The sequence below is a fragment of the Gorilla gorilla genome, chromosome 13 (genome assembly GCF_029281585.2).
Source record: "Gorilla gorilla gorilla isolate KB3781 chromosome 13, NHGRI_mGorGor1-v2.1_pri, whole genome shotgun sequence".
Lineage (NCBI taxonomy): Eukaryota > Metazoa > Chordata > Mammalia > Primates > Hominidae > Gorilla > Gorilla gorilla.
The window spans coordinates 40772053-40791381 of NC_073237.2; the positions used below are offsets into that span (position 1 = coordinate 40772053).

The 19329-nt window shown below is 40.4% G+C and overlaps 1 long non-coding RNA gene across 2 annotated transcripts in view; it reads left to right on the forward strand.

The window, feature by feature from the left end:
* The first annotated feature begins 8368 nt into the window (after positions 1 to 8368).
* Positions 8369 to 19329, forward strand: part of LOC115935840 (uncharacterized) — a 49648-nt gene continuing 38687 nt past the window's right edge. Inside the window, exons 1-4 of one of the 2 annotated variants that reach the window (XR_010130190.1) lie at positions 8369 to 8637; positions 10329 to 10524; positions 10737 to 10945; positions 11213 to 11327. This is a non-coding gene — a long non-coding RNA (uncharacterized lncRNA). Of the gene's footprint in view, positions 8638 to 9886; positions 10525 to 10736; positions 10946 to 11212; positions 11328 to 19329 lie in introns of those variants that run through there. The other variant, XR_008668402.2, reaches the window with a different exon arrangement.

The following is a 19329-nucleotide window of genomic DNA, read 5'->3' on the forward strand; positions in this document are numbered from 1 at the left end:
TTTATGTATTTTCTATAACTGCTTTTGCCCTAGAACAGCAGAGTGGAGTAGTTGTGACAGAGACCATATGGCCCACAAAACCTAAAATATTTATCATCTGGTCCTTTACAGAGAAGGTTTGCTGACCTCTGTGCTAGTTTATTTAGCACTCTCTGGAAAAACATGCTAGTGTTTACATGTCCAGCACATCTAACCCTTAGATACCTCTTGGCAAGGATGCTGTCCCACGTGTGAATTTATCTGTCTTTTCTCTGTAGAGCGAAGAAAGCCAACTTATTAAACGAGCACTTTGTTTGCCAGCCTTAGAGCCTTGACCTTTCCAGCAGCCAATTAAGGCATTTTCTAAAATTGCAGATAGTGTAGAGGTGATCAGCAATGATCATGAACAAAGCCTCCTATTATGCTAGGGTTTCCACAGGTTTCCTCTGTCTTGGAAGGGACCAGCTGGGCCCTGTTGGAGGGAAAACAAGTTTGAGGGCTTGTGTACCCTGAGAGTAGAGGGGCAGAGTATGAGAAGGAAGTAAGGAAAGCAGTGCCGGCAGTAGCTCATACCTGACCTTTTTTTTTTTTATTTAAATTCTCCAGGGATTGTCTCCTGGCTTGATTCAGCTCTTCAGGCCCTGGAGATGAAGTTCTGTGTCAGGCACCAAGCATCTGTATGCGGTAGGCAGCTGGAGGTCACTCTCTTGATCACCTCTTGTGTGGACAAGTTTTCTTACAAGCAGAAGCCAATCCCCAGGCATCCTCTAGTGCTGACTGACGAGATAGGAGCAAAACTCAAGCAACCTGCCTTTCAGATGCAAATAGAACATTCCTAAGTCCTTTGAGGCACTCTGCCAATGTGATAAATATTCTCTAATAGGTATAAATTTGATACTCAATTTTTTGTTCATTTGGGGAAAAATTCTGAGCATTTATGGTTGGATACAATTTCCCAAAACATACTGTAGGGGTTTCACTTTGTTAGGATGTATTTATACAAACATGAACATGACCTCATGATTTAAGATCACAGAAGCATAGAAGGGCTTTTAGACAGGGCTTCTCAGCCTAACTCCCTTATTTTTAGTAAGGATCCAGGAGTCGAGAGATTCTGCAAAAAGGCACCCTGGTTAGTGAGAAAGTCAGGGCAAGATACTGCTGTCTGTGGCCATCGTCGTGCTCCATGCTGCCCCGGCGCTCTCCACACCCTCTTCTGAGAGGTGCCTTTCTGGGCTCCATGCATCTGCAAGCTCTGCTGATTCACTTTTAGTGACATGAGAGTGTGAGAGTCCTGCTGTCAGAGAAATGCCATTATAGCTTTTGATAGCTGAGATAGTGTAAGTAGGACCCAGGCTTTCACTTTTGAAGCCAGAAATGGGAGGTTTCCCAGTGCAGTTCTTGACGTTGGCGCATGCAGAGATTCTCTCTTGGGCTCAGTGAAATTTCTAGAGCAGTGTCACATCTTCAGTAAAGAGTATTTAATGTTCCTTTTTTGTCTCTGTTTACTTTCTGTTTCCATCTTCTTGACCTGAGATTCCATTTTGCCTTTGCTTATACCTCATGGAGGAATCCGAAAATAATACCAAGCAGGAAGCGTTCTTAAAAAATGGAAAAAAAAAATCTGCTGTTCCAGCATTATTTTTTCATACTATGCTAATCATTTTTGAATACATTGTACAGATGGTAGGTTGTATTTTAGCAGAGGGTTTTTTTTCAAGCCAAGTTCATAGACATGATCTTGAGTTTGTAATGCTGTATTCCTAAGTGTCTTTTTTGGCTGTCAAAATAGTGCTGTCTTTAAAAAGTACAATGTAGCTACTCTGGGTAAGGCTGATTATTTCTGCTTTCTTTCTTTATAAAAATAAGTATTTTCTCTTATTACCAAAGTAACATTTACTAGAGAATATTGGGGGAATAAAAGCAAAAAGAGGGACAGTAAATTGGTTTAAGTACCACCCTCAATATCAGCCACACCCTTTTCTTATCCCCAATCCTCTCTTTGCTTTTGTCATACAATGAGTACTGTGATACAAATTCATTCAGTTTCATCTTGACTGTCTTTCACTGAGCCCAAGAGAGAATCTTTGCATGCACCAGCGTCAGGAGCTGCACTGGGAAACCTCCCATTTCTGGCTTCAAAAGTGGCTTCAAAAGTGAAAGCCTGGGTCCTACTTACACTATCTCACCTATCAAAAGCTATAATGGCATCAGATACACAGGAGATAACAATACCTAGCCTGGAGGACAAATTAATAGAGGGCTTACCTGTGTGATTTTCATGAGAGACTGAAAGATCATGGGTTTTTGGGACATAGTGACCTGGGTTTTAATTATAGAATTAAAGTTCTGTGTTCCATGTTACTTGCTTGCATTTTAACTATAAATTAGGATAATGGTTATTTGGGGAAGTATAATGTAAAAAACCTCAGGTAATGCCTGGCCAGGGAGTCATATCCGTTGACATGGTAGCTGGCAGTGTTGGCCCTTCACGTCCTGAGCACCTACTGTGTACAGGCTTGGCTATGGCAGACTTTATTGTAAAGGGCCACATAGTCAATATTTTAGGCTTTGTGGAGTTAAGGGGCAAAATCAAGGGTATGAAGTAGGTACTTACACGCCCATCTAAAACGTAACCATTTAAGAATGTAAACAGAAAACTTCCTTAGGTCACAGGCCATACAAGACATGCAGTGGGCCAGATTGGGCTAACTCCTGTTGTAGGGCGCCTTGACATTTACTTGTAATTTTCACAACCCTATGAAATAGTCACACTTTTTTTTTTTTTTTTGAGGCAGGTTCTCACTCTGTTGCCCGCCCAGGCTGGGGTGCAGTGGCACAATCTTGGCTCACTGCAACCCCCGCCTCCTGGGGATTCAGGGGATTCTCCTGCCTCAGCCTCCCAAGTAGCTGGGACTACAGGCATGCGCCACCACACCCAGCTAATTTTTGTATTTTTAATAGAGACGGGGTTTCACCGTGTTGGCCAGGCTGGTCTGGAACTCCTTGCCTCAAGTGATCCACCTGCCTTGGCCTCACAAAGTGCTGGGATTACAGATGTGAGCCACTGTGCCTGGCCTTGTCACGCTTCTTATAAATGGCAAATCCCAGATTCAAACTGAGGCAGCCAGAGCCAGGAGCCGCCTCAGTTGGAACCACTGCACTCTCCTGCTGAAGGTCTGTTTTACAACTAACCGCTAGGACCCTGTTTCCCTCGTCCTGCACCTTCAGCTTTCCCCTTCTTTGCTGCCCCCACCCCCTCAACCCCGCCCTTAGGCTGGAGCTTGTGGAGCTCTCACTCCTCAGGGCCTTTTCCTGTGCCGATCTGTCTTTGTAGAATACCGTTCTCCTGGTTGCTTGGCTAGCTCCTTCTTCAGGTCTCAGTCCAAATCTTAACGTCATTTGGAGAGTCCTTCCTAACATATTTGTCCTTGGGCCCTAGGTGATCTGTCACATCATCCTTTATTCTCCAGATGCTTTGCCTGCTTCCCTCCCTCGCAGCATTTATCAGGTTCTGCAACTGTATTGTGCTTTCTCTTTGTTTATGTGTTTGTCTGCTTCTGCCCAGTGGAATATAAACTCCTCAAGGGCAGGATCAGGACTTTGTCCTTTTCATTGATACATTCCTAGGTCCAGAACAGCGTCTGGAACATAGTAAGTGCTTAGTAAATATTTGACAAACGCCTTAATTTGCTTGCCGACTGTCCTTGTTTTTCAGAAATCAGCTTAAATTTTTCAGCGTTGGCTTTCCTGATCCCAAATCCAGGTAGATTTATTATAGTACCCCCATTATTTTCCTTGGTACCTGTAAAAGCCACCTAAAATTTGGTAAACTCAGCACCTGAGAAGCAAGTCAGCACCTCTTGCATGGAGGGGGAGATACGAGGCTTGAATCTTAGTAACCTATAGCAGCCAACATTCCTGCGTGAGGCAGAATCTCATCTGCAGCAAGAGATGAGAAGTCACGCAGGGAGAAACATGCCTGGCAAAGTCATTACCTGACTCCAGATGTGGTAGGAGCTGAGGGTCCTGCTTCTCAAACCTTCATGTGCTCAAGGGATACCTGGGATCTTATGCACATTCTGATTTAAATTATCTGGGGTAGGGCCACAATTCTGAATTTTTGATCTACTTTAAGATGCTGCTAAAAGCTGCTGTTTCGACAGACCACACTTTTAGTAACAAAGACTCAGATCAAGGTTTCTCAACCTCGGCAATGTTGACATTTTGAGCCAAACTATTCTTTGTTGTCAGGGGTTGTCATGGGCATTGTAGGGTATCTAACACTATCCCTGGCCTTTACCACTAGACGCCACTAGCTCTCCCCCAGTAGTGACAACCAGAATTGTCTTCAAACATTACCAAGTATCCCCTGCGGGGCAAAAATCATCTTAACTTGAGAACCACCGGCCTAGATGCTTCTCTGTTCCTAGTTTGCTATAACACTTCCTTGGAATCTCTGAGCCAATGAGTTTCCCTTTTGCCTGAGCTAGTTTAGTTAGATTGTTATGAGCTTGTAGTTGAATCCTGCAGCTTACATACTTGACAGTATATAGTTATTTGTGTGCTTTTATATATATTGACCGTCTACTCTGCCGAGCTCTGTAACTATACGCTTTATGTATCTTCATTTCAGTACTTAGTGTGGAGTCCAGTCTGTGGGAGGTAGTTGATACATGCTGCCTATTGAAATTCTATAAGGGATGAGGTATATATGCTTTTTTAAAAAATGTTATTGAAGTACAGTATACATATATACCCCAAAAACCCAGAAAAGTGCACATAAGTGTATATAGCTTGATGAGTTTTCACACTTTGGAAATTCCCATGGGTTTTTAGAATTGGACTGGTTTTTACACTGGAAACCCATGGGTTTCTCAGTCTCTTCTAATGAAAGTGGCCAAAATTTTCTTCAAGTACAGAGTCTGTTTAGTTGCTCACTAGTGATTTGCATCCAGTTTTCTTCACAAATGCATGCAACTCATCGCTGATTGTCAGCAAATTGCTGTCTTGGTGTTGTATCGCAGCTCTGCCTGCCCTCTGCTCTGATTTCCTGTCCATGCTTCAGCCTCCCTACAATAGTGTGAGAAGTTATATTCTGCTCTATCAGGTAGTAAGAGTCCCTGCCTAAATGAGGTTCAAACTAAAAGCTGTTTCCTGGATGCAGATGCCCTCTAACTTCTAAATAATTACTATCTAAAAGCCCTATCTTTATCTTCCAAAGCCCAAGGTTTTACTTCTTATTTCTTAAAACTACCATGTCTAATGTTACATGACTACACTTACAGGAGCATTGCTGATGCTTATTTGTTCTGTTCTTGATGAAGGATTTGGAGATCAAAAGTGACATTCCTTCATTAAAGTAATTGAAATTATTTCCAGATCAGGATGTCATGGCTGAGATAGGCTAAGTTATAGTAACAAACAAACAAAGACCCAAACCTCATTGGCTTAAAATGGCGTTCATCCGATTCATTAGAGATGAAAGTGAGCTATTGAGATTGTTACTCTGTTTTCTAGTAAGTTATATATAATTCTTTACATATTTATGATATTAAGTCATCAATACTTTGTCATTTTGCAAAGCCAGGTTTTCCGGAAGTCTACCAGAAAAAAATACCATGCCTCCTATGCCCAAAGTACTCTGCCTTGCTGTGTCTTCACTCTGGGATGCATCCAGGCTGACAGAGCAGCCTCGACTTCTAGGTGCTTCTTTTCTCTCCAGATAGATATATTTAATGAGTTACCATGCACCTTTCTATGGTGGGTGTTTTTCCCCTTTCTTATTAACAGTCAGTCACTACCTGACTTTAAGACTTACTGTAAAACTGCAGTAATTAAGACAGCGTGGTATTGGTGAAAGAACAGACAAATAGAGTAGTGGAGCAGAATAGAGACACTAGAGACCCACACAAATATTGTCAACTGATCTTTGACAAAAGAGCAAAGGCAATTTATTGGAGAAGGGACAGTCTTGCTAACAGATGGTTCTGGAACAACTGAATATTTTTGCAAAATAGTGACTCTAGATACAGATCTTATACCTTTCACAAAAATTAGCTCAAAGTAGATTATAGCCCTAAATGTAAAACGTAAACTTACAAAGCCCCTAGAAGATAACCTAGGATAAAATATAGGCAATCTTGGGTTTGGTGATGACTTTTTAGATACAACAACAAAAAGCATGATCCATGGGAAAAAGAAGTTGATAAACTGGATATTATTAAAATTTAAAACTTTTGTTCTGCAAAAGACGCTGTTAGAGAATGAAAAGAAAAGCCACAGACTTGGAGAAAATCTTTACAAAACCCCATTATCTGATAAAGGGCTATTAACCAAAATATTTAAAAACCTGTTAAAATTCAACAATAAGAAAACCCAATTAAAATGGGCAAAAGATCTGAATACTTTACCAAATGATATATGCAAATGAAAATAATTATATGAAAAGATGCTTGAGATTTGTTAGGGAACTGTAAATTAAAGCAACAGTGAAATACCACTAGACATCTATTAGAATGACTAAAATTCACACGCTCATCATACCAAATGCGGGTGAGAATGTAAAGCAATGGAAACTCTCATTCATTGCTGGTAGGAACGTAAAATGCTACAGCCACTTTGGAAGACAGTTTGGCGGTTTCTTTAGAAAGCTAAACATGCAACCCAGCAATCAAGCTTTTAGTTATTTACCAAAATGAAAACTTACATCCACGCAAAAACCTGCATGTGAATGTTATAGCAGCTTTATTCATCATCGGCAAAAATTGGAAGCAATCACGATGTCCTTTAATAGTTGAATGGGGACACCATGGTACATCCATGCAATAGAGTATTCTTCGTGGTAAGAAACGAGCCATCCAGTCATGACAAGACATGGAGGAACTGGCATACTACTAAGTGAAAGAAACCACTGTGAAAAGGCTACATGCTGTATGATTCCATCTATATGACATTCTGGAAACGGCAAAACTATATAGAGACAATAAAAAGATCAGTCATTTCCAGAGTGGCAGGGGGTGAGAGGAACAGAGAGATGAATTGGTAGTCAAGGGATTTTTAGGGTGGTGGAACTATTCTGTATGACATTAAAGGTAGCTACATGACATTATGCATTTGTCAAAACCCGTAGCACGTGCAACACAGTTAATCCTAACATAAACAATGGACTTAAGTTAATCATATATCCATAGTCGTTCACGAATTTTCAAAATATACCACATTAATGCAAGAGGTTAATAGTAGGGAAAACTGCATATATCAGGGTGGGAAGGAGGGGTATATGTACTTTCTACACATTTTCGCTGTAAACCTAAAACTGCTCTAAAAAAGTCTTAATTTTTTAAAAACCTGGATACTTACCTTTTCTATACAGCTTTATCAAAATAAGGTTTTGAGGGATTTTCACATGATTTTAACTATCAAAATAAGGTTTTGAGAGCTTTTCCTATGGGAAAATTGCCACATCTTTAGTCACTAGCCAGTGTGACAACTGTCTTCACCTCTCAGAGACCTTTTCACTTTTTGGATGGTTCTCCTGGGTATCATTGCTTGACAGCTTAAGCTCTGGATAGATGGGATATTAACTTTGTATTTATTGTCCTTTCTGTTTGTTTTTTCTTCTCTCCTTCAATATGAATTTAAAAAGAGACATGAGATAGAAATACTCTGTGATTAATATCTAATAGGGATGTATAAAAAGTGATGAAGTGTCTAGATTTGTAAAGGAGTAATTTGCCTAACTGAATATGTCCTTTTTGGAAACGATTACCCTGGGTATATTTTAGAAGGTGGGTTAAAAGTCATCTGTACAAAACCTTGGATTTGAGATGTAGTAATTCAGTAGCTTGTAAACTTAATCTACCTATTACTGGTTCTTTGCCTTCCTTAACTACCACATCCCTTAAGGGGAAAAGTGTATTCTCTACCTCTGGTATGTGGATGTTTTTCTCAAATCACAGTTTTAACTCTGTCTGTGCATACCAGACTGTGACTTTCCATTCAGGAAATGCCTTCGGAATAAAGTCCAGTCTCCCCAGCAAAGGTACTAACATTGTTGGGCAGTGGTATTAACATTATTGGGCAGTGGTACTAGTGTGTGAAGGGTGTTGCTGAGAGTACCAAGCCTGCAGTTACGGCTCCCCTGCCTGTACATGGAGCCCCGTCCCTTACTTCTTGCCACCACTGCATCCCCACAGGGCCCACAATCATCGGACACCTTGCGGCTTTTGCGTGAGCTTATTCCTGTGTTTGGAAAGGCGCCTGCCATGTCTGTACTTCAAGAATCAACTTAAGCTAGCTTCATTCTCCCATTTCCACAAAAACTTCCAGAACTCTGTACACATTTCATTCATAGGACTCAGGACTGTGCATCATTGGATTTTTGTCTAGTTACATTGTTTCCTTTACTTGCTGAATTTTCAGGGTGAGTCACTTGTTTGTTTTCTGTCATGTTTTGAGTACCCAATGTGTTTTTGTTATAACTGAATCAATACATAAGTTAACAAATAAAGCAAAACCAATGTATCAGTAAAGCTAATGCTAGCTACTGCAAGAAATCAGTGCCAATCACATATATTTATTCTTCCAGGCTCCTTCCATTTTGTGGCTCTGCCGGTCTTCTTGAACACATGGCTCCTGAGGCTGGGGTAGAGAAAGGTAAGGAATGTGGAGAATTGTTTCTTTGGGGGCATATGGGCCAGGCCAGGAAACAATGCACATTATTATACTTGCATTTGATTGGCCACAGTCTTAGTTCAATGCTAACTGTAAGTGAGGCTGGGAAATCTAGTCTAGCTGTGCACCCATGAATAAGACAAAACGGGTTTTGAACAGCTAGCAAGTCTCTGCCACAACCTTTATTTGAAATTAATCGACATTCAGATTTGAATTCCCATTACTTTACATTGAGATAGTAATATACTTTTTACTTTAATTTTTTATTTTGTTTGATGTGTGCTCTTGCTCTGTCACCCAGGCTGGAGTGCAGTGGCACGATCATACTGCAGCCTTGACCTCCTGGGCTTAAGCAGTCCCCCTGCCTCAGCCTCCCAAGTAGTTGGGACCACAGGTACATGCCACCATGCCTGGCTAATTTTTAAATTTTTTATAGAAACGGGGTCTCCCCAGTGACTCACGCCTGTAATCCCAGCACTTTGGGAGGCCGAGGCGGGCGGATCACGAGGTCAGGAGATCGAGACCATCCTGGCTAACACGGTGAAACCCCGTCTCTACTAAAAATACAAAAAAAATTAGCCAGGCGTGGTGGCAGGCGCCTGTAGTCCCAGCTGCTGGGGAGGCTGACGCAGAAGAATGGCGTGAACCCGGGAGGTGGAGCTTGCAGTGAGCCGAGATTGCGCCACTGCACTCCAATGCAACTCCAGCCTGGGCAACAGAGTGAGACTCCGTCTCAAAAAAAGAAGCAGGGTCTCCCTGTGTTGTCCAGGCTGGTCTCAAACTCCTGGGTTCAAGTGATGTAAGCCACTTTTATGTAGAGCGTGGTATAGAGTGAGGTATTAGGAAAGGGAATTAAGTCCCTCTTGAAGAAAAGTGAGTTATTTAGATTGTTACTCTGTTTTCTAGTAAGTTATATATAATTCGTTCCATATTTACGATATTAAGCCATCAATACTTTGTCATTTTGCTACTCCAGGTTTTCTGGAAGACTACCAGAAAAAAATACCATGCCTCCTATGCCCAAGGTACTCTTTGGCATAGAACTACTAATTTTATCACTGTATGACAATAACACTGCCTCGTTGAATTAAATGATGCATATGTTACATTATTTTTGGAGGATTAAGGAGTTCTATAAGTGTGTTTCTCAGTGGCACTAATGTTTGAAGGAAATGGTTTTCTAGATTTCAACATTGTAAGAGAATTAGAATTCAATCAGTATGATAAATCATTGAACTTGCTGTTGAAGGACCTAAATTTAAATTAAACCTTTAAATGCAATAACTTCTTTTCAATTTTGGTACTGCTTGGAGATAATGGAGCTCTTAAGTGGAATGAATTTGATTCACAAGTACAGCAATTGTTCCTTCAATTGGCGATGTTTCCCACAGTATATGTTTTATTCTTTCAAAGTTTAATCAATAAGCTTAGTGAGTTGCCTCTTTCTCACCTGTTTCTTATATACAACGTTCTCTAGTTTCTAGATTTGTGGGGCTTTTTGTTTGACATCAGGATTGTAGGTGTGGACATAATTGTGTCAGATGCATATTTTATTAATTTCCTGGCAAGAGAAATGATTTTAAACATCAAGCTACGAATCTCAGGAAATGATGTGTTTAATAATAAACGGACATTATCCCAGGTATTCACGTGACCGGATTCACATCTCTCAGATTTAGTTAACACGCTTTAACAGTGCGACTAAAAGGACCTGCACCCAGAGCTTGCAAGCCAGTGCCCTGCTCATCCCTGCACCAGCGTGGAGGAATAGTCACCAAAGGTGGGGATTGTCTTCAAGATCCAATCAGCCAGAAGGTCCGTCTCCCCAGCCTTGCAGAAGTCAAGACCACTTGCCTACTTGCGACTGGGGTATTGCATTGGTTTTCTATGGCTTCTGTAACAAATTACCACAAACTTGGTGGCTTAAAACAACTGAAATTAATTCCCTCACAGTTCTGGAGGCCAGAATTGTGAAGCGGTTCCACTGGGCTAAAATCAGTGCTTTCACAGAACCACACCTCCCCCTGGAAGCCATTCTTCTCACAGTCTCTAAGGGAGAATCTGTTCCTTCCCTCTTCCAGCTTCTGGTGGCTGCCCACGTTCTTGGCTTGTGGCTGCATCACTCCAGTCTCTGTGACCACAGGCCTTCTCTTGTGTCATCACGTCGCCTTCTGCTTCCCTATTATAAGAACACACCTGACTATATCTAGAGTTCACCCAGATAATCCAAGATAATCTCCCCATCTCATGATCCTTAATCGTATCTTCAGAATCCTTTTTAATATATAAGGTAAGATTCACTGACTCCAGAAATTAAGACATGGATATCGTGTGTGTGTGTGTGTGTGTGTGTGTGTTTTGGGGCCAGGGATGGGGAGGGGGGGTTGTAGTGTGTGTGTGTGTGTGTGTGTGTTTTGGGGCCAGGGACGGGGAGGGGGGGTTGTAGTAATTGTTGTCTAGCCTACCACAGACATTAGAAACTGTTCCATAAATGACTGTTCTGAAAGTAAAATATTGGCTATAATGCTAATGGTTTTCTTTTTTTTCCTCTTCCAAGTTCTAGTTAGGTAAAAACATAGCTCTCTAGCAGTTTGCTGCACATTTCCTGTGAAGTGAAGATTCTCCTTTCTTAATGAAGAGCAGCTCATATATGATGACAAAACAGAGGCAAGGTTAGCGCTTTTGGGACATGTTTCATATTTTAGTTTTAATTTCTGATCTAGGTTTTCTGTATTCTCTGGTTGGTTATGATGATAAAAATCATGGCATTGTAACTATTTATGTTATGAAATATCCCCTGAGAAGAAAATATATTAGACTACCTTTTAAAACGATACTTATATTTATTTTCTGATTAGAAAAGTATAGCTCATTTTAGGGAATTTACAAAATGCAGAACAGCGTGAAGAAGAAAGAACTCATAATCTTAACCTAGAAATGACTAGTGTTGATATTTTGGGTTCTTTTATCATATGACATTTGTTGTCTTTCTAGAGTGTTTAGCTATTGTTACACCATTTGTCCAGACGGATTTGAAACACCATCATCATTATTACAGGGAAACAGGTTTTTTCAAATGCAGGAAAACTGAAGAAGCAGAGTCGTTGTTAAGGCTTAGACTCTACTTTCTTCCTCGGTTGAAGACATAGCCTTATTGACCTGAATTTACAAACAGAGCGTAATATTTACAGATGCTTCTTTTAATGGAAGTCCATCAACTGTTAGTGTAAATTCTTTCTGAATACATCTTTAAGCTATTTTCTTGCATGTTTGAGTAGAACTCAAATATTGAGAGATGTTCTGAACAGGGAACAAAAGTTGATGAACAAATGAGTTTGGGAAATAGTGAATACACACAGTCACACACACACGTTTTAATAAAAGTCCCAGCACGTATCAGCGTATTAAAATATCAGAGACTTTCCAAAACAATGGAGCTTGTTAAATCTAGAGTTCCCCCCAGCTGATTGATTTTTTTTCCCTAATCCCTATAACAAGAAACTTTGTGGAACCAAATTTGTGAAGTAAAATAATAATTTAGATAAGGGTTATCCAAATGTTTTTGGTAAGAAAAGAGTTTGGTTGGTCAAAAAAGGATGTGTGTGTGTTTGTGTGTGTGGATGGATGAGTAAATAGAGGTGTGTGTGGATGTATGTCTCTATATAAATATTTTTGTTGCCACCCTTGCCAAAATAAGTTTTTAAAAAGTGGCTTATTTGAATCTGGTATCATGAAAACCTTATTAAAGATATCTTACATTCTAACACATTAGATGGCTTTTCTCTGCCCTTGGGAGAATTTGGAATTAAAATCTAGGAATAGTATCAAGCAGAGTGAAAGTTCAAGGGAAGAGTGAAAGAGATTTGTATTTTTTTTTTTTAATGTGTGAAAGCCTCCCGACCTCTCCCACCAAGTGTCGTTATGGCCTGAAGCTGAATTACTTCTCATCTGATTAAATCAGAACCAGATTCTGATACTTCCTAACTGCTGTGAAGTGCAGATTTTTAAAATGTGTTAAAAAAAAAAAAAAAAAAAAGCAAGAATGTAATCCTAGTAGGAAACAACTCTCTTAGATAAATTAGCATTTTTAATATCATTTTACAACTTGGCAACATACAAAATTATTCACCCCCTTTACGTAACATGTAATTATTAACCGCCTGGTCAGAATATGAGCATTAATTTTGAAATTGAGGTTTCTACATTTCTATCCATGAAGGTTTGAGAAATCGTAGGCATAGGTGGAAAACCATACTAACCTTGTTTTAGTGTCGGTGGTCTGTCGAATCTGAGATTTGGTGACTTCAGTAATGTCATTAAACTTTTGGTTTTTATACTTATGGAATAGAAAAGGGGCTCAGTTAATAGAAACAAGTGGGTAATCCAGAAATTGGGTAATCGAATTTAGGAAGCAGCCACAGGTGTGCATTTTTACATTCTCTTTTCAAGAATATTCTCTCAAATATTTGGGGAGTGAAAAATGTGGTTTCTCTGATGGGTTAAAAATGTAAAAGCCTGAGGCCGGGTGTGGTGGCTCACACCTGTAATCCCAGTCACGCCTGTAATCCCAGCACTTTGGGAGGCCAAGGCGGGTGGTTTACCTGAGGTCAGGAGTTCAGGACCAGCTTGGCCAACACAGTGAAACCCCATCTCTACTAAAAAATACAAAAATTAGCCCGCGTGGTGGCAGTTGCCTGTAATCCTAGCCACTCGGGAGGCTGAGACAAGAGAATTGCTTGAACCCCGGAGGCGGAGGTTGCAGTGAGCCGAGATCACGCCATTGCACTCCAGCCTGGGTGACAAGAGTGAAACTGTCTCCAAAAAAAAAAGTAATAGCCTGAAAAGAGGAGTAGAAGAGGCCATTATAATTGAAAAGCCCATTGCTACTAGGTGATTTTACTTGGCTTGGCTTATGTATCTTCATCGCTGTCCTGTAGGGCAGTGGCTCTCAGGAATACCAGGACTTCAGCAGCACCTGGTGTGATGTTTAATTTTGGGTGTCAATTGGACTGGGCCATTATGCCCACTTGTTTGCTCAAACACCAGTCTAGATGTTGCTATGGAGTTATTTTTTAGATGTCATTAATATTTAAATCAGTAGACTTCGAGTAAAGCAGATTACTCTCCATAATTCTGGTGGGCCTGATCCAATCAGCTGAAAGCCTTAAGAGAAAAGATTGAGAAACCCAGAAGAGAGGAATTCTGTTCCAGTTTACCTTTAGACTGAAGACTGAAACAGTGACTCCTACTGGAATTCCACCCTGCTGGCCTGCCCTGCAAAATGTTAAACTTGCCAGGCCCACAGTTGTGGGAGCCAACTCTTTGAAATCAGTCAGTCTCTCCCTTCTCTCCTTTTTTCTCTTTACACACACGCACACAAACACACACACACACACACACACACACACACACACACCCCTATCCACCCACCCACCCAGTTGGTTCTCTTTCTCTGGAGAACCCTGTTAAACTTGAGTGCTTATTAGAAATGCAAATTCTTAGACCCCACTCCAGACCTGGTGAATGGAAGTGGGGTGGGCCGCAGCGGTCTTCTTTAACAAGCACTCCTGCTAATGCTGGTGACCCCCAAGCCTGAGGGCCACTGCAGGCAAATGAAAGAAGCCCCCTTTTACCATTGAGGAAATTTAGGTTCCGAAAGATTTAAATAACATGCCCAAAGTCATCCAATTGGTTAATAGCGTCAGCCAGATCTATTCTTGGTGCTTTCAGAAAGATAAAATAATATCCGTAGATATCTTAGTAATTTTTGAATCTGCTTTTATATAATCATTCATTGTTATGATGCCCATTTTCCTTAAAGAAAAAAATAACATGAAGGGACCCAACTGTATCGATATGGTATGTGAGAGCAGTGATTCCAAATCTTTGTACCACCAGGCATCACTTCTATTATTTCATGTAATGAAAGATTTTTGTTGACTAAACAAGCTGCATTTTACAGGGATATTTATTTGGCCATACTGCAGCTCCAGGCTCCTGACTGGCACGAGTTGGCCAGTGCTGCTAGCTCAAGTGATGCATCCCAGCCAAAAGCAGAGAGGCTTGATGTTTTAATTAGCCTGGAAACCTAAATGTAGAATTTTCATTAGGCATTTTGAATATTGAACATAGTTAAGGACTTTTCATTACTATATTATAGTTTTCCAAAACACCTGGAGACCCTTGTGGGGTATCTTTGCTCTAAAGAATATTTTCATGTATAGATGCTTAGTGCTGCCATATGTACAGCTAGGATGTATTATAAGGGCATAAAAGATAAATTCCCAAATCTTAGTAGTACACCACTTTTTCATTCACCAGTTCTGGTTTAGGTGGCAGCTCTCCTGCAAGCAGTAGATCAGAGGCTCATGGTCGGTCTTTCTGTCTTGAGGCTCCATGGCCATCAGCATGTAATTTCCGAGGTTGCTGGGCAAACAGGAGAGTGTGGCAGTGTTTCCTGGTCAGGCTGGCACGTGGTGTTCATCATTTCCATCCATATTCTTTTGGCTGGAACTCAGTCACATGGACTCATCCAACTTCTAGAGAGGCTGGGGAATGTCGTCTGAACGTGTGCCCAGGAACAGGAAAAAATTAGTTTGATGATCAACTAGCCGTTTCTGCCACCTGCGGCTTCAGTGCTCTGATTGTTGGTAGTTTTGTGTTTCTGCCCATGATGGATCTATGTCCCTTCCTGATAACCACAGTGTGGCGGATATGAGTGGTGGTAATAGATTTAGGCGTTATTGATGCCACCTGACTCTTTCTGAGTCCTTCCTAGCTTGTGGAAACAGAGCCACAGAAACTATAACTCAGATTGTACTGGCTCTTGCCCACACCTTCAGCTGGGATCTTCTACCATTCCTAGGTTTTCATTTCTTTATATCTTATGGACTAGTTTATTGGCAATACTTACCATATGGCCTCTATCATCATTTTGCTCTCCCACTTCATGTGCACTCCTACTTCTCTTGCCACCATTTAAATTCACTGCCTGTTTAGTCATCTAAGGGCACCCCAGTACTACCACTGTGCCAAGAGAGTACTGTCTTTTGGGATCCGTAGACCACTGTCCCCCTAGAGGCTTGAGTGGTACTGTATTAAGAGCAGAAGTAAGGAGAATACCCTTTGTCTTAGTTATCTGTTGCTATGAAACAAATTATTACAGAGAACTACAATTTATTTTTCCTCCCAAGTCTGGGCTGATTGGGGTGACTGAGCACTTATTCTGTTCCATGTACTTTTGGCTTAGTCACTCAGGTGGCATTCAGCTGGAAACTTGGCTGGAGCAGATAAGTCCCAGATGGCCACATCCTTCAGGGCTTCTCTCCATGTGACCATTCATCCTTCAGTAGTCTGTCCTGGCCTCCCTTTGAGCTTGGCTGCAGGGCTCTAAGAAAGAGGCAGCCGCCAGGTCTCTTAACCTCTTGAAAGTCTCTCATCACTTCCACTGCATTTTTGTTGGTCAAAACAAGTCACAAAGCCAGCCTAGATTCTAAGAGAAAGGAAAAAGGTCTTGTGTGCTCAGGGATGGGAGGAATTGTTGGCGACTATCACCATGTCTTGTCAGCCTGTCTACTTTGCAGCTTGCACCTCAGGGCTGTGCTACCTGTATTGCAGTATGTCAGTCACTCATTGAATGATTCCTTCTACCACCAGTTTAACCATTCTCCAGAGGGTTCAGGCTACTGCCATCATCTTGATAGCCTCAATTCTGGGAATGTGAGGTATGCAGAGGAAATAATGAATGAAACAGTTTGGCTGGTGCTGAGAGTTTGTGTTATGAGAGTAGTGAGCTTGAAGAATTAAGCAGTTCCTGAATTCTAGGCTAACGGGCTGGGGAGCTTTGAACTAGTGGTGGTAAATTGGAGAATAGTCTTTAAGGAACATGAATCCCACAACAGTGTATAAAGAAGATTGATTTGTGACTTAAATAATCGTAAATTTCAAAATTGCTGAAAAAGAGTAGGTCTTAAATATTTTAGCACAAAAAATAAGTGTGTGAGGTGATGGATTTATTAATTAGTTTGATTTAATCATTCTATAATGTAAACATGTATCAAGACATCACAGTGTACCCATATAATACATACATATAGTTTATGTATACATAAATACAATTATTTGTCAATTAAAAATTAAATTTTAAAAAGCATATATTAAAAATAACATTTTAAAGATAAGTAAATATTAAAAAGAGGGTTGAAGGGTAATATCATTGGCCATAGCCACCGTATGCAGACATGGAATGAGCAGTCGTCCATGGACTACAGGGAGAATAGGAAGGCCTAAAAGAAACAGTCATGAAAGGCAAAGGAATAATCACTGTGACTCTGAGATGATGTGGGCAGGCAGAAAGAAAGCAGGGGAGGCTGGGAGCAATGAACTCTCCCATAAATACCTGTTGAAAAATATTGGCAGCAGAGAGGTCTGAAGTTAATATGGAACACCAGCACTAATTGGAAATAACTGAGGGACTGTTGGTCTTGTGGGGGGTGGTGGTAAATTTGCTTTATTAGTCAGCTTAGAATGTGTTATTGCATGGTAACAAACAGCCCCATATCTCAGTGGCTTATGGCAACCCAAGATAACTTTCTTACCTGTATTTTGGCTATGGCAGGTCAGCTCGAATCTGCTTCACATCTTTTTGCTGTCCAGGCTCAAGAAGCATCTCCTATCCAGAGCATGCTTGTCTCAGGGTGGAGGAAAAAAAAATTGATGGAAGCACATGATAAGTCTCAAGGTTTTTGTTGGGAGTTGTACGTGTCCCTTTCACTCATATTTTATTTTTATTTCATGAGTCAAAGTACGTCACATCATTAAGCCTGATGTCTATGGGGACAAAAATTATACTCCTCCCATAAAAAGAGGCACCAGGAAAGGGTCACTAAGAAGGGGCAGTGGATATTTTTGAATAAATAGTGTAATCAGCCACAGTTGCATTTTTTCTATTTATATTACACAAATATGAAAAATCATCATAGAAAATACAGAAAAGCACATGGCAAGTATTTCCAATCACCCCCAAAATTTCTCTCACTAGAAATAACTCCTGCTATTAGTATGTTGATGTAAATATCTTCAGACATTTTTCCCTGGGTAATGTTTATAACAGAATCAAATGATATGTACTATCCTGTAACTCACATACTGACTTAATGGCACATGATGAACATGTGTCCACATCAATAAGTATTCATCTACATCTTAACTCATACCTGTCCTCTGGAATTCCACTGTATGAATACACCATAATTTAATTGTTGGACATGTATCTTTAATAAAATGTTATAAGCATCCGATATGTACATATTTTGCCCATTTAACAGACTATTGCTCTTGGATAAATTTCTAGCAGTGAAATAATTGAAAGGAGTATCTTTTAAAAGTCCTTTTGATACATCATTGACGGATTTTATAGCTTATTTGTTAAGGCCCACTCTTTCTTTTCCGTCTCCTACAATGGAGTAGTGTTACCATAGCAATAGAAAAAAAAATTCAGCCCTCTCATAGAAGTGCGTAATTTGTCTTTGTCTTCATTTTAACCCAACAAATTATATTCTGTGCCAAGGTTGGCACATAAAATACCTGAGCAGAGCCTCTTGGGTTAAGAGGTCAGTGCTCTCTGTGAGGTGACCTCCACCATCTCTGGTTACCGTTTCACAAATTGGCTCCCCTGTTGTCTGCTGGGACATGCTTTGTCAGGAACAGTTGGTCAGATAAGTTGTAGTCCGTGACTAATAGGTGTCCCATCAGCATGTAATTTGGAAAATGATCAGTCATAAACAAGGCAGTTTATGGAAAGATGAATTAATTTTCAAAAAACATTATGGTAGATTTATTTTGGGATCTGATACATTTCTCACGATGGTTAGAAAGCACAATACAAGCTAACTGTCATCTGGATTTTGTTGAAGACAGGGAGAAAATCGATGATGATGAAATGGTTAATTTAATGATATTTAGTCCACACTCCAGAGAGGGACTGCTATTATAAAAGCTAACTCCGAAATCTGGATTTGGAAATGGGTGGTTGAATGAAGAGATGGTCATAGATGGTCAGATGTAACATGTGAGGCATCCACATGAGGTCCTCATGGGGTGAAGGGAAGAATGCTGCACTTGGGGAATGGGGAAGGTAGAGGTGAGCATCAGAAAAGCATCTTGGTTATCCAGCTGCCTCCATTGGGCTGGGAAACCCTGAAGCTAGACTTACACAACTCTTCAGTGTTGTTAACTAAAATACCAAGTTGCCTCTTCTGTATGGCAGAAAATAAATTTACATTTATATTGTAAAATGCAGTTTCATGTGGTAACTGGAGCAAGAGCCATTACACCACATTCTGATCTTGCTTACCTTTTTTCCTTAGAGAAGGCAGGGTAACAAGGGGTGAGGCATGAGCTTTGGAGAAAGACAGAGGAGCTTGAGCTTTGGCTATGTAACTTTCTAACTGTGTAACCTAGGCTTTCACCTTTTACCTCTAAGCTTTCCCCTTTACAAAATGAGACATAGTAGCAATATCTACCGTATGTATATGGTACCATATATATATATATATATAGTGGCATCAATCATTAATCATATATATATGTATATATATATATATGATTTTTAAAAATCCATAAAACACACAGTAAGATCCCTGCCTAGCACATAGGGAAAGGTGAGTAAATTGT